This window comes from Mesocricetus auratus, unplaced genomic scaffold (genome assembly GCF_017639785.1).
Source record: "Mesocricetus auratus isolate SY011 unplaced genomic scaffold, BCM_Maur_2.0 Super-Scaffold_100011, whole genome shotgun sequence".
NCBI lineage: Eukaryota > Metazoa > Chordata > Mammalia > Rodentia > Cricetidae > Mesocricetus > Mesocricetus auratus.
Genome location: NW_024429195.1, coordinates 1,816,627 through 1,827,965, shown reverse-complemented (window position 1 = coordinate 1,827,965; position 11,339 = coordinate 1,816,627). Strand labels below are relative to the sequence as shown.

The 11,339-nt window shown below is 45.0% G+C and overlaps 1 long non-coding RNA gene across 1 annotated transcript; it reads left to right on the top strand.

Annotated features, from left to right (window-relative positions):
* Nucleotides 1-4,335: 4,335 nt before the first annotated feature.
* LOC121143135 lies at nt 4,336-5,128 on the top strand. Its single transcript, XR_005880236.1, has 2 exons — nt 4,336-4,415; nt 4,750-5,128. It is a non-coding gene; the product is annotated as an uncharacterized LOC121143135 (long non-coding RNA).
* The last annotated feature ends 6,211 nt before the right edge of the window (nt 5,129-11,339 follow it).

The following is an 11,339-nucleotide window of genomic DNA, read 5'->3' as shown; positions in this document are numbered from 1 at the left end:
CATCACCACCCCCTGGAATAACGCCTGCCTCACCGAGGGCATGCCAATGCTTGCCGAACTGATTTAGCTAATAGTTTACTATGCATGGATGAACGTGTTGCTCGTTACTCCCTTTATTTATTTTTTTGGTTTTTACGAGACAGGGTTTCTCTGTATTGTTTTGGAGGCTGTCGGTCCAGCCCAGCCTCGAACTCACAGAGATCCGCCTGCCTCTGCCTCCCGAGTGCTGGGATTAAAGGCGTGCGCCACCACCGCCCGGCGCTCGTTACTTCTTGCTAAACATCTTACACACATTTCCTAACTTACCTTTCAGTAGCCCTACGGCTCCTGTATCATAGGCGAGAAAATATTGGTTCAGAGAGATTAAGTCATAGAAGTAAGAGAAGGTGAGCCTAGGACTATCAGTTTCATCCACTGCACTGGTGATAAGCTAACGCTGATGACACCAACGAGAAGAAAATGGATTATTCAAAAATTGTATAATTAAAAAGTCTTTTCATTTGTTTTGTTTTTTTTTGTAAACCGTGGGGCCATTTTGATGAGGAAAGCTCTCATTTTTTTTTGCATGCTCTTCCCATTGCAATTCCCCTCATCATAGCACTACTTTAAAAGCTTGATTTACTGTTTCATGTTGATGAGTTTTGCCTCCGTGAATGTCCGTGCACCACTTGCGTGCCCGATGTGCTTGGAACCCAGAAGGAGGTTTGGATCCACTGGATTTACAGACTAGAGTTACAGATGGTTGCGAGAAACCATGTGGCTGTTAGGAATTGAACCTGGATCATCTCCCCCTGAAAGGTTTGGCTGTTGGTGTGTTTCTTTGCGCTTGTTTTTTTAACCAAAAGACGCAGTCGGAAACAGTCAATGGAAAGACACATAACTGGTCAGAGTACTGAGAATAACAGAGGGGGTGATCAGCCCTGACAGGGCGTGGATGTCACCCCTCTCCCCACCCTCCCACAAGGCTCAGGAGAACGTCTTGGAAGAGGAGGTAGGATGCAGCAAGAGTTGCAGGATGGAGAGAAACTCTGTGAAATGCTGTCTTCTGGACAAGACGTGGCTGCCACATAATGGACCCAGGGCAGTTTGGTTCCCGGCGTAAGAACTGCCCCTTCCTTTACAGAGGAGCTGTGGTCAGTTGATAGCTCCTGGGAGAGGAGAAGCATTCCTCTTGAGGATGTGGCCACGGAAAGGCTCCCACGTTCCAGCGCATGGCCCCACACCCTTGCTCGTAGAAGCAGCACTAACTGCTTAGTAGGGTTGTTAAAAAGAAAATAAGACATGAAGTTTGGAGGGGGACATGTTGGGGAGATATGAGGGCAGTTGGATGGGGGAAAATAGAGGGGGGACATATGACCAAATACACATGTGTACATGTATAAAATTCTCAATAAAGAACTTTTTGTTTTTTTTAAATCAAGAACATACTTCTTGTAATACTATCTTGAAATAGAGTCAATTATCATTATTTACAAGAGTTTGCTTATTGTTCTTTGGCAGGTCATTTTGTTTTTATTTGACAAAGTCTGGGCAGCATTGAACCTGCTGTCTTCCAGCTCCGGCTCCCGGGATGCTTGATTTATAAGTGTGCACACCACGTCACACCTGGATCAGATACCACTTTTATAAAACCCTTTTGGCCAGGCGGTGGTGGCGCATGCCTTTAATCCCAGCACTCGGGAGGCAGAGTCAGGCGGATCTCTGTGAGTTCGAGGCCGGGCTGGACCGATAGCCTCCAAAACAATACAGAGAAACCCTGTCTCGTAAAACCAAAATAAATAAATAAATAAATAAATAAATAAATAAATAAATAAAACCCTTCTGCTGTATGAAGGTATGTGTGTGTGAGTGTGTGTGTGTGTGTGTGTAGTGTGTGTGTGTGTGTGATGTTTCTTACAATTAAAACTGCGCATGCTTTAAAAAGTAACTTGTTTCTCCACTTTGGAAGTTTCCCTAGCCCAATGCTCTGTGGGTGCTTCTGTCCTAAGAGCCTACTGATGGCAGGAGGCATGGTCACCATGGCACCACACGCACGATATCCTTCTGTTTGCTTTAATTCCTTTTCTTTTTCTTTTTTCATTTTGTTTTTATTGTTGTTTTGTTTTCATTTCTTTAGACAGGGTTGCTCTATGTAGTCCTGGTTGTCCTGGAATTCACTATGTAGACCAGGCTGGCCTCGAACTCACAGTGATCTGCCTGCTTCTGCCTCCAAAGAGCTGGGATGAAAGGCGTGCGCCACTACACAGGCTTTGTTTTAATTTCATACCTGCTAGGATGATAGCATACCAGTCACAGAAGGGTTTTCAAGGAAATGCCATTTCATAGCTGAAAACTGAAATGTCCTGTCACACATGAAAGGCTGTCATGGGCCCCTAGAGGTTATGATGGATAAGGCAACAACCTATTCCCCATGGGAGGGCTGTTGTTGCTCTCGAGTTAGCAAAAGTCATTGCTTTATAATTGTTCCCTTTGTATATAGTAAAATGTGCTTTTGAGAACTCATTTCCCCCAACAAATATATGTATATGTGCTATTCAGTGGAAGATTTCATTTGAATCCCCTGCTGAACAGTAGGTATCTTGCTGTCCAGTGTATCTCTGCGTGCTATCTCTCCACTTTCCCTTGATGTCCTGAGAATTATGTGTCAAAATTGCATTTTGAAATGTAATGAGCCGGATGACAAGGACATGGGGCGATAAATACTGTCTCCAAGGCAAGGCATGGTCATTGTAATGAGAACTCATAGCGGCTGTGGTGTTCTGCCCTGGGCTTGGCAACAGCCGGTCATGGATAGGAAAAGGGCTCGTGTGACCCCGACATTCAATGATGAACTATGGCCAGCTGATGGATGCTGGAGGGGGCAGTGGTTGTCTTCAGTTTGTGCGCTCACTGCTGAGTTCATCAGGCTCCGATGGATGGTTCCTTTCCTGTGCTGGTTACTCTTCTGTTGCTGGGATAAAATACCACGGCCAAGGCAGCTATGTAGAAGGAGGAGTATGTCTTAGTTTACGGTTGGCCGAATGTCCACCCTTCAGGGCTAGGAGCATGGAAGCAAGCACAGAGCTGAGAGCAAACCAGGCTATACATTTCTTTCTTTTCCTTTCCTTTTTTCTTCTAGACCGGATTTCTCTGCACAGCCTTGGCTGTCCTGGAAGTCGCTCTGTAGACCGGGCTGGCCTCAGACTCGCAAGATCCATCTGCCTCTGCCTCCCAAGTGCTGGAACCAAAAGGGGTGTGCCGACAACACCCGGCGGCCGTACATTTTCCAGAGCCACCTCTAGTGATGTGCTTCCTTCAGCAAAGCCAAACCTAGACTTTTCCGAGTACACCAGCAACCGGGGGTCCAAGTGTCCGAATGCCTGAGACTATGGAGGTGCATTTGCTGTGCAAACCACAATAACACCCACAGTCCCACAAATAGGCATTGTTAATGCCAGTGGGACACAAGCCAAAACAAAGGACGTGAGTGTGGGAAACACGTTTGTAGGGAGGGTTGAGGTCAGCAGAGATAGGAGGGAGATAAAAGGGTCCAGTGGCGCGACACATCAGAATGTGTTATTATACAGTTATAAAACTGTCCAAGAACACTATTTTAAAGATAAAAAGCAGCAAGAAATTCAGGAATAAATAATGCCAGACACGGTGGCAAATCCTTTGGCCCTCACACTCAGGAAGCAGAGGTGGGTGGATCTCTGAGTTCGAGGTCATCCTGGTCAACAATAGGGAGTTTTACACAGCTAGCCAAGGCTATATAGAGAGAGACCTTGTCTCAAAAGCAAAACCAAACAAAAACCCCCAAGAGGTCAGGTACGGTGGTGCACATGTATAGTCTCAGCACTCAGGAAGCAGAGGTTAGTGTGAGTTCTGTGAGTTCTAGACCACCTGGTCTATGTAAAGAGACCTCATCTCCAAAAAAAATCAATCATGCTGTTTATTTTTTGAATTTCCAGTTATTCTTTGAATCAGTCTCTTCATTCCAGGTGAGTCCCAGGGACAGAACTCTGATCATTTGTTTCTGGTATTTGTTCTTATTTTAGATTCTTGCTGTGTGCTATTTGTTGCTCTGGTTGTTCACTCTCCAAATCCTCAGCCTTGTCTTCTCTCTCTTAAGTAAGATTAATTTATTTAGAAGGTCCAATGTACTCGGTCAATACCCAGGTAACACAGCACCTGAAACAAATGTGCTTGGGACCCGAGATAAACAGCTCTGTCCATAATTAGAGCTTTGTTGACGTTAGGTCTCCTGGAGATGTCCCTCTCCCAGGAACTCAACCACTGTGTGGATTCAGCTATTTAACAAATATTTATTGAGCACCTGTTATGTGTGAGAGACGTAGACGTGGTGGGGAGTGAGATTAAAACAACGCTCATGTTTTCCTAGAGGTTCCGTTTTACTTGGAGCAAGAAACGAGACGGTGAGTGAAGGAATAAGAAGTAAGAGTCAGGCATGGTGGTTCACACACATTATCACATAATCCCAATATTCTGGGGACAAAGGATTGTGAGCTTCTGGCCAGCTCTGTCTTTAGAGAGGGAGGGGGGGAGAGAGACAGAGACAGAGAGAGACACAGAGAGAGAGAGACAGAGAGACAGAGACACACACAGAGAGAGACAGACAGACAGACAGAGACAGAGAGAGATTTCATGTTAATATTTTATATGTCATGGGGTGATTCTTAAGGCATTTATTTGTGTGTGTGTGTGTGTGTTGTGTAAATTTCCTCTGAGATCAAACATTCCATCCTGCAGAAAAGTGCCTTAAGTACGGAGGTAAACAAAAAAAAATCTTCAAGAAGTCCATGAAAATGACCAGATTTACTAGACCCGGCCCTGCCAGAGTAAACAATAAAAGCTGAGAGTCCTGAGCTGAACAGTAGGTTTGACACAAACTCAGCTGCAAACAAGACTCAGATCAGCTGAGCTGCCTGGAAGAGGTTCGGCCACCCCAGGCACCTGGAAAGGACGCTCTCCAACCAGCCGGCTGAGCTCCCTGCAGGCTGAGCAGCGTGCTCCAGGTTTCCAGCTTTGGGAGCTGTTAACCTGTGCGGGTGTGGGCTTCAGTGATGCAGTAAGTAACCCTTCACCCGTGTTCCTGTCATAACCACAATAAAACTCAGTAGTTCTCCAAGATGGGCTTTGGTGGTATCCGTATTTTGATGTGTTGGGGCATTCCTTTCTGGAGTGAGAAGTGTGTGTGTGTGTGTGTGTGTGTGTGTGTGTGTCTGTCTGTCTGTCTGTCTGTCTGTCCATGCCACAGTACACAAGTGGAGGTCAAAAGACAACTTTCGGGAATCAGTTTCCTTGCTCCAGGTGAGTCTTGGCAGCCGGAGCTTGGTGTATCTGGTCATCACATTGTATCTGAAACGAGAAGAAGGGAGCAATATACATACATACTCACACTCACCCACTCACACATACTCTCTCTCTCTCTCTCTCTCTCTCTCTCTCTCTCTCACACACACACACACACACACACACACACACATACACTAGTGCTCAGCTTATGTTTCCTTTTTAAACCATCCAGGATCCTCGCCAAAGAAATAGTCCCACAATTAAGATAAGTCTTCCTACATCCACTAATGTCATTAAGATAACCTCCCACAGAAATGCCCTAGGGCCCCTTTCCCAGGTGATCCTAGATTCTGTCAAGACGACGTTGAACTCTATCACATCCAGAAATTGATAATGCAAGGCAACACTTTTTTGGCATCTTCTGAGCCCTCTCGCTACAAAGGCACCAGGGTCCTAGGATGGGATGGGAGAGACGTTCTCTAAGCAGGGTGATTATGGAAATGTTTTCTTAGGAAATGGTATTTTCTTTGAGAACCCAACCTAATATCTTTCGCAATCAACTCAAGATCCCAAGAAAAACATCTTCAAACAGAAGGAATAGCCCTCCAGCCTCCAGGCAGCAATGAGCCTGACATGCTTGCAGAGCAGAAGATCAGAATGGCTGAAGAGGAGTATGTAGGGGTGGACTTGGAAAACATATGTTCAGGGAACAGCTGGAGCTGGATCATGTTAGGCCTTTGGAAGAAATTTAGGGGTTATTTCCAAATGTGGTGCTGACCCTTGGAAGACAAGAAAGATGACATAAGCCAATTTATATCATTCAAAGGTCACTTCTAGTATAGGCAGAAAAATCGATGACGTGAGATGATAAATACACATTTATTGGGAGGGGAGTGCTAGTTTTGAGTGTGATGTTGAACATCGTGTTTGGAAGGATAAAAATCTCGGGAGTCAGACTGGTGAGTCTCTGAATGATCCAAGACCATAACAGGATCAGGCGTTACATTGTGCATGGAAGATGGTGGTTGATATAAAATGTATTGGGGGCACTGGAGAGGTGGCTCAGTGGTTACGGGCATTTCCTGCTCTTCCAGAGGACCCAGTTTTGATTCCCAGCGCACATGGATGACAATTAACTGTAACTCAAGCTCCTGGAGGCTCTGATGCCCTTGACTTCCATAGGCACTGACACTCATGTCTACAAACAAACACACAGATATATACACATACACATAATTTCTATCTATTGTCTATCTCCTATCTATCTATCTATCTATCTATCTATCTATCTATCTATGTATCTATCTATGTATCTATCTGAAATCAAATGGCTATGGCTTGCTGATGAAGTAGATACAGAAGAAAAGGGAAGATTTTGGATTGACTGTTGTGGTGTGATTACTGAGACAGGAAAGATCAGGGGAAGACCAGGTTGAGGTCTATTTGAACACGTTCCACGTGAGATGCTTGTGGGATGTCCTAAGGCAATGTGTTCTGAGGAGGTTGATATCTCTTGATTTCTGGTTTGGAGGGGGGAAAAATGTTAAAGTGTAATCAGATGAAGAGAAAAAATATTTCCTTCTTAAAATTAGAATTATGCGTTCATTTGTTGATGTTTGGGTCAATTGTCCCACTTAGGTAAACAAAGTAACCATTGAGCCAAGGTTGATACATTTTGATTTTTGATAATCATGGTAGACAGTGCTTTTCAGAGCCGTGTTTTCCAAGCATCCGCCTAGGAATGCAACAATTTCCTGTGGATTCTGAAGCTGGTCTGATGGGATTTAATCACAATCCCATCACTTACTTTGTGATTATAGAAAGTTACTTGATTCCCCAGGTCTCAGTTTCCTTGTGGATAAAACGGAGATACTATTTATCTTGCAGGGTAGTTTCCATCAAGGACCCTGTATACTCTAGATGAAAATTATATGAAAGGAGAAGAGAGTTGAGAAGGGCATGTTGTCTATGGCTTCCTAAAGTGTCCTAGACTCGAGCTGGATCGGCCCAAGAGAAACTAGCCAATGTGCTCAATCCAGCACTACAAGGGAGAAGGTGCCCTGTCTATGTCTCTTCCGTTCGAAGATATAATAAGAAGACAGTGGGGTCCAGCTAGCAGCCTGCGGTGGATGACCATTCAGCTCAGAGGAGCATTTGAAACCTTGGGTTACCAAGACTTTCCTTGCATGTCCTACTATGGTTGCTGACTCTAGATCTTTTCAGAGCCTGTATTGTTGGCCTTGGTGGTGGTGGTGGTGGTGGTGATGGTGGTGGTGGTGGCGGCTCTCGATACTGAACTGGCATGTGAGTCTTCTGTCTTGACCACCTCTCGCTCTGAAATATGTCTATTATTATTTTCCCTTGCCTTCCTGGAATTTGTGGCTGTGAAAACTAAGCTGCAAGAGCAAGCAACTCTGATTATAAAGAACAAAGGGTCCCAAAGCACACTTCCAAGCTTGAAAACCCACCCAAAACCCACCAGTCCCCGGGCTTGAAATCCCACCAGTCCCTGGGCTTGAAATCCCACCAGTCCCTGGGCTCGCTCCAAGTTCTGGACTTGAAATCTCACCAACCCCCCACCCTGGAAAACAATTCCCCTAAGAAACCCTGTGTGTGCCTGTCACCTTGCTCAGTTCCCTGCTGCTTCTTGCCAGAGCAGAGGCAGCCATCCTTGTGTGTCTCTCTGCAGTCAATCTCTCGTGTGAGGTTTGTTGTACAGCACGACTCTGTGGTATTCCTCGGCTTCCGACTACCAGAATACCTTTCCCTTCAGAGCTGTAAGACTTACACTGACATGTTAGTGGTTTTTATGATGTTTCTCTCTCACTTCATGTTAATTTCTCATTCGTGATAATAGCAGGTCAGCTTCAGTCCTGTTCTCGTATTCCCATCCCCTCCCCCCTTGCCATTCAAGTCCCGAGACTGACAAAGGGAAGAAAGAAGAAGAAGTTTCCTGTCTTTTAAAGGAACACCAAACCAATGTGCCCACACAGAGTATCAGCTAACCTGTGTTTCTAAGGAAGAGTTCAACTGTCCTACTTGGCACAGACAAATGACATTTCCAGTCATTGCCGGCCATTTTAGTCATTAGTCATGTTCACTATGACTGTGCACAGATTTGGGGGCCTGTGGACTTCTAGCTCATCATATCCAGAAAGCACAAAGACTGTAAATTTGTTTTAAGAGTTGGTAAGAGGATGCATACGGCTGCGATGGGAACAAAAGTGGCGAGAATAAACATCTTAAATGAAGAGGAAATGATGAGAGCTGCATGTGTACACGGGACAAATTGTCTCACGGAAGGAATAGTTCTGAGGGACAAAGGGAATCAGGCAGCAGTTGAAGAGCTGGGCTTTTGCAATCAAGAGTAATCAGCAAGAGATGAGACAAAGTGATTAGCAAAATGGAGAGCCTGGCCCATGGAGTGAGCCGATTAGAATCAACACAGATGTCCTTTAGCCTGTGTTAATGCAGGAGGATGCCGAGAGTTTGTTTGTGAACTTAAAGGCTAAGTATGTTTGTGGTAGACCAAGGCCAGGCCAGCCTGCAAAATAAGAGGAAACCTCCTACAGGCTCTGCCCAGGTGTAGATAAGGAAGCATGGCCACAGGCTGGGCAGTGCAGGCATTTCAAGGTCTAGACTCTGGATATTGGCCTGAGTGAAGTTGCGGACTGAGTACAATTTTGCCTTATATGGTATCATAAGTTGTCTCTAGCTGTTAATGTGGCTGGAGTATAAAAGAATGAGCCCACATTTCTGGGCAACCCTGACCTCCCAAGACATCTCACTCTTCAGGTTGCCAAGATGGCCAAATTTATGGTCGCTCTGTGGAAAACAAAGGAGACAACAAGCAGCTGCTTCTGCCTTAATCCATGCCCATTTTCTGCCCTGCTTCCATGTGGTTTTGGAAGGAAATCAAAACACAGAGCATCTTTGAGCTGAACCCAAAATGTCGTTCTTGTCCATTCTCTCACCTAGACCAGACTCCATAATCTCAGGGTATATAGGTGACAATGCTGTCAGGGAGGTACTTGTTTAAAGCCACGGCCAATTCCTAAACTGCCAAATGGATAGCAAATGTGGTTATTCTATCTGCTGAGGTCAAGGGATTGCGAACGCAATAGATTCTTCAGTGACCTATTAGGGGTGAGAAACTGCCCAACAGAGTATCTATCAGTAGAGAAGGGACAAATACACCTGATTTAAAAAGTTTTTCAGGGCCGCCTAACTCCTATTAGGTAGAAGTAAGTTCATTTATTATAAAGTCAAGCCCTTTATTGTCACATGAGACAATGGCAGTGGGACCCAAATCGCACGCCCCCCTTCCCCGCCCCAGTCATGTTTACAGAAGCCTAAGATTCCTTACAGAATTGTTCCATCTATGCAGTGTTAGTAAACTGTCATCCAATCCAAGACACCTTTGAATGCAAAAGGAAGCCATACACACAATAGTCCAGAATAAAGCGGGAAGATAGTTGCTTCTATCGCTATGAAAATCCAAGCATTCGCCTATCCTTGTCACCTTTCAAAGGGAGCCTGGTCTGTCTGAAGCCTGGGAGAGAGGCAGCCAGGCTCATCACACTAAGGCTGGGCCAGCAGGCTGTACTCTGTTGAGCATGTGACTTACATGATAACAACCCTGGGTTAGTGACTGGAGAGACCCTGGGGAGCAGGACATGACCTGGCAGGCCTGACCAAGCAGTTCTCTTTCTGGCTAGAAAGGAAAAGAGGTGGTAGTGATCCTATTTTTTTTCCCTGCCTCTGTTCTTTTCACGTATGAAGCACACGCCTTACGCCAATACCGTATGTCATGACAATGATTCCCAACACCCTAGAGAATGAGGGAGAAAAGCAGCAATTTGCAAACCTTCAGCAGTGTCTGCCCATAGACATAACACACCCTCGCCAAGCAGTTCAGAGTCTGGAAATGTATTTTACGCATATACTTGCACCCTTGTAAAACGATGCATGCAGGTGTTCTTGATTACAGTAGCGCTTCAGTCACAAAAGGCTGGCCAAAAAAAAAAAAAAAAAAAAAAAACAGCCGCAGCAGCAAAAGGAGAGGGGGGAAGCCTAAACATTGACTAACAAGGAACTGAGAAAGGGAATTACATCGTACAGCATGTCCATGGAATGTAAAAAGTAGACGGAGCGAATGCTGTGACCTTCCAGATATAGTGACAAAAGTACGACTCCAAAGGATGTGATGGCATTTTATACTTTATGGGAAAGGTGGTGCCCAGGAGGAGCTGTCTGATTTTGTTTATGCATGCCTACAACATTTTTGGAAATGAATCCATTTTCAACCTTTGCTTTTTTTTTTCACTTTTGAAATTTAAGCCATGTGGAATTTAGAATCTATTTTGAAAGGATATGAGGCGAATGACAGCCCTTAGGACATGTTCAGAGTAATTTGCTTTAGAAATAACCCCTATGGCTGGCAGGGCTACCGAGATGCCCTTGGGGCACGGTGAACTCAGGTGGAAGACACTGGGGATGTTACCCCCGACGTTACAGTATTGCGTCTGTTGAAATCCTAACCTCCAAGGTGAAGGGGTTAGGAGGTGGGACATCTGGTGAAGGAGGACGGAGTTAAGTGTTCCGTCCTCTCACGGGAGAAAACATCAACTGGAGACTATCTATCTGAAAGCCAGAAATCCAGACACTGTTAGCTGCTGAATGCGCCAGAAACTTAACGGACTGCAGACTTCCCAGCCTCCAGGACTGTGAGAAATAAATCTGTTGTTTATAAGCTAATCCAGTTTATAGTGTTTTGTTATAGTTATCTGATGGACTGAGACAGATGGTAAACTTCCCACCTGTCAGCAAACATCTGCTAGGTACTATAGGGATCCCGAAATGTTAATGAAATCGTTTACAGTTGCGCAACAGAGTGGATATACTTAACACTGCCAAGCGGTACAACTGGCGAGGTGCTAAATTTTATGTGTCTTTTACCCACAACTTTCTTTTGCTGATGTCAGCTGAGGCTCAACCATTGACCTACATCTTAGCTCTGCCACGGTTTCTTTTGAGTAATAAAA